Below are 4,688 nucleotides of genomic sequence, written 5' to 3' on the forward strand. Positions count from 1 at the left end.
ATCTGGGTTGTTTTATCCTGGGGACTTCGTGGTTGATAGTCTGCCTTGCACAATTTTGGGCAGTGCCTCGAAACGTCTTAAAGAGAGCGACCTAGTCCGCGACTCAACCCAGTAATATTTTCGGTGGCATAAATTGTTTTCAAAGGTTTTCGAATTTCAAAAACAACATTAATTTATATGAAAATGAGAAGATTAATTGTCAACCATTGGATTGAAATTATAATGTTATGTTCCTCACTTGCCACAACTTTCTATTTTCATTAAAAATAAACACTTTGCTCTTATTTGTTTATTTTCTCTTTCATCATAAAATCCTTCACAAGATTATATTTCCAAAGTTTAATGGACTTTCATTTCAAGTATTTATAAATATAGAGCAAATATTGTTTTTTATTTAATTGGAGAAAACGCACAAAAACATAAAAAATAATAAAAGTCTTCATGAATCATATGCTCCTTAAAAGGGACAAAGAACAAGAATCTTTTACTGTGAAATAAAAATGAAAGATCAAACATAAACTAGAAGAAAAAAACAACAAATATGCTTGTGTTTATCCAAGAACCCAAAAAAAATTAAAATTATGTAGAAAAATATAATATTTGCAAATTAATTTCAGAACTGAATGTATCAAAATATTGAATTAAGCCACTAAACCATTGCAAGATATCTAATGGTGAACCATTACAATGCATAAAAATATTGCATTGAACCTAGCTTGCTCTGAACCACTAAACCTGTGTGGTGGCCTAGCTTGCACGGACTATAATTGAGCCCTAGTAGAACGTTAAGGTTGAAATTGTTTTTTTTTTTAAACTTATGAATCAATGGCAACTATGGTGAATGTTTCAAATTCAAATAATTTAGATTTGGAAGAGAAAATAACAAAATAGCTCCTTTCAATTTTTTGGGTGAAAATGACAAAATTAAAGAAAGAGGAAGAAAACCCAATAAAGATATGAGTTAGCACTAATTGATTCATCCATGCAGAAGGCCAATAGCCAACAATAGGAAGGATAAGATGCAACAACCTTAAGATTAGAAAATGGGTTTAGAAATTTTTTGGGGAGTAAAGTTGAACTTGACTTTTTTTATTTTGAGCTATCTCAATCATGTATTTGAATTCAAAGGCTCATAAATATTCCTTATTTTCTCACATGAATTAGACATTCTTACTAGATATGCTCCATATATATATATATAAATAAATATTATTTTTCGTTAAAAATATGCATTAATGACCTAAACTCCTTCCTCTTGATATTGATATACTTTGTCAGCATCCCTCCGTTTCGCATATCATAACGCACACCTTCATTTCGTCTATATGGTAATACTCCTATAATTCTATAGTCAAAGACATCTTTAATTTGTGTCTGTTTTAGCCCTTTCAAAACGTTATCAATAATATATGGATTTTGTAGGCTAATAAAGTTAGTTGATGTGACAACCACTTTCAAATTCATATATAAAGAGACACTGACATCTAATTAAATTCATGTGTATGTGAATAAATACTATGTTATCATTGAGAATAATTTATGCCAGGGGAGATAGCGCAACGATGGAGACAAGAAATATGGTACGTTATAATAACAATTATTTATTTGTTGTTATGTTTTCTCATAATAGTAAAGTGTTCTCACAAAATTATTCTTTATATATAGTGTTATTTTTTAATTTTAAAAATTTTTGAAAAAATAATTTATGTCACCCAAAATATTATTGGGTTGATTCGCAGATTAGGTCGCTCTCTTTAAGACATTTCGAGACATTGTTCAAATTGTGCAAGACAGACTATCAACCACGAAGTCCTAGGATAAAACAACTCAGATCACTGTATCGAAGTTCTACTGCACCGTAGAAAACCGTTCTAGAATTACACCCTTAATATGGTAGTTGAATGACTATCACTCGTAATATGACACTAAGACCACTCAAAAGAAAATGAAGAAAAGAGAAAAGCCTCATATGCAGAGTGTTTTTGGTGTGTTTTTTCAATTGAGGAGAATCCTCTATTTATAGAAGAAATCCACAACTCGATTAGAGAGAAAAGTGTGATCCATTAGGTCTGATTCACTAAACGTGTGCTCAGTTTTGACTTAGGTTTTTGACCGGGCAATAACATACACGTATGACTAGCGATTAAGGTTTTGACCAACAAAACTGAAGTGCGAAATCGGGGGGCAAAGAACTGACTGAATCAGATATTGAATGTTGACTCAGTGGAGGGCAATTACGTAATTAACGTATCAATAAGAGATAAAAACGCAAACATTTATTTAATTAAATAAATAAATAATTTCTTAATTTTCATATGCTAAAAAATAATAATACACCACGTAGCCAAAGTCAGAGCCCAAGCCCAGCCCGACCGAGCCGGACGGCGGCCCAAACATGACCGGTCGAGCCGAGCTAGACGGTGGCGGCGGCGCTAGTGTGTGGTGTCAATTTTGCATGCATTATTCCTCTTTTACAAAATTGGGGTACCCCTTGGGACACACCCAAGTACCATACTCCACCTTATATACACTACTAGTATGTGATATTCCTCCTATGTGAGACTTCTTTATTTTTCAACTCACAACAACACTAATTTTCATTAATGTTTTTATTATTTTTCACAATCTTCTATTAAAATAATCATCATTTCCAACCTATAAATATTAGGGTTAAGATCCATGATACTAGGTCTAGACCAATTGAATAAGTTGAATACTAATGGATAGAATTGTGGAATACTATTGAATAAGGATTTCAATAGATTCAAATCGTTGTTAAAATCAATTCGCTAACTCTATTTAATACGATAATTGCTTATTCTGAAGACTTAATAGATTAGTTTAACGTAAAATGATCCTAAGCAATTAGATATTATAGTCTTATATGTTAGCATACTAGGAATGATCATCTCATAATCTCAAAATGGAAAAATTTGCATATTAGGGTTAAGCTAACCAATTGGCCTAGTACTAGGGTACTCTAGACAAAATAGAGTGTTAAAGCCACACACACCCAATGACAAATTTTCTTGGAGACAATGCACCGCCCTAAAATGTTTTATGAAAGTGTATATACACATTATAATATATAAATATATATAAAGTTTTTCTTTCTATATTATCCTAAAGTGTCATGCAGCGAATGACATGACATGTTACCTTTAATTTTTAAATTTTAATTTATGTAATTTTTAATGTATTTTGTGTTAAATTATTTAAATATTTAGTTCAATTTTATTTTATTTTATAAATTAAGTATCAAAAATATATTTTATTAGATTTAATAATATATTTAATATATATATATATATATATTGAGACTCGATTAAAATTATTTGTCGAAGAATAATTAATTAGGTTATGAAAAATTTAATGCCAGACAATTTTTAAAAAAAAATGTAATTTGTTGCTGAAAAATGCATCGGTCAAATTGAGTTGCGACGAGAGTAGATATTTTTATTAAAGTAGTTTGAAAAGTGAGTGATGTGATGAGTGTAATGATGATTTTATAATATATCTATATTTTTAAATATTTGTTTGATTGGTTTTAATTATAATATATATATATATATATGTGTGTGTGTGTGTGTGTATGGAACGAACAGAGTAAAAAACATTTTCATGTGCTACTTCACGTCCCCTCCTTTTCTTTCTTCTTCATCTGTTTCAAGAAAAACAAAGACAAAGTGTTGGTGTTTAAAAATAAAAAACACAAAACATAAACCTCATTTTCTCTTCTAGATTTAAGCTTTCATTCAAGAAGTGTCAGGAGGGAAAGTTGATCCTCTCTACACTACGGTGCTTGTGAGCTAATTTGACGGTGCTTGGGAGCTAATTTATTTGAGGTGTCGGTACGAGCGAAATTTTCTCCGTGTTTGATTGCGGTAGTGAAAACGGTTGTAAAAGCTACAACTAAGGTAAGAGCTCATTCCAAATTTTTAGTTTGCATATAGGGACCCTATATGTGTGATTGATGTATGTTTGATGTGTGATAATTAATTTTGACGTGATTATATATTTTTGAGTGAAAATATGTGTTGTTACATGTTATGAGTTGATAATTAATTTTGACGTGATTATATATTTTTGAAGTGATATTACGTGTGGTTACATGTTGTGAATTGATAATTAATTTTGACGTGATTATATATTTTTGGAGTGAAAATACATGTTATTATATGTTATGAATTTTATTGAGGAAAATTTGTCTTGAATATGCTATGTGATAAGTATGAGAAATTATTACTGTTAAATGAATATTAAAAGGAGAGTCTTTTAATAGTTGCATTTACATAATGATTGTTGTGAAAAGAGTCAGGGTATATTCATACATTTCATAGCTAGTGGTGACTGTGATGAGCCACAATTTTAGTGGTGACTGTGATTGATCATGAGGTTAAGTGGTGACCGTGATGGGCCACGAGATGGTTCCATGAGTTGATTGGTTCATCTTATCCTTACGAGGATTTATCTGTTGTCTAGGTCTGTGATAGTCTACACTCTAATAAATGGTGTTGATTTGTGATGGGTAGCACCTCAGTAATTAGTATTGGCATGTGATAGGCGGTACACTTATGATTTACGTCACTCGAGGAGGGTTTTGGTTTGGAAATTCTGGAATCATGCACATTGGCATATACGCATTGCATTAGGGTGTTTGGCACGCGAGTCATTTTTGTTATATTATG

Source organism: Cicer arietinum, chromosome 7 (genome assembly GCF_000331145.2).
Source record: "Cicer arietinum cultivar CDC Frontier isolate Library 1 chromosome 7, Cicar.CDCFrontier_v2.0, whole genome shotgun sequence".
NCBI classification, from domain to species: Eukaryota; Viridiplantae; Streptophyta; class Magnoliopsida; order Fabales; family Fabaceae; genus Cicer; species Cicer arietinum.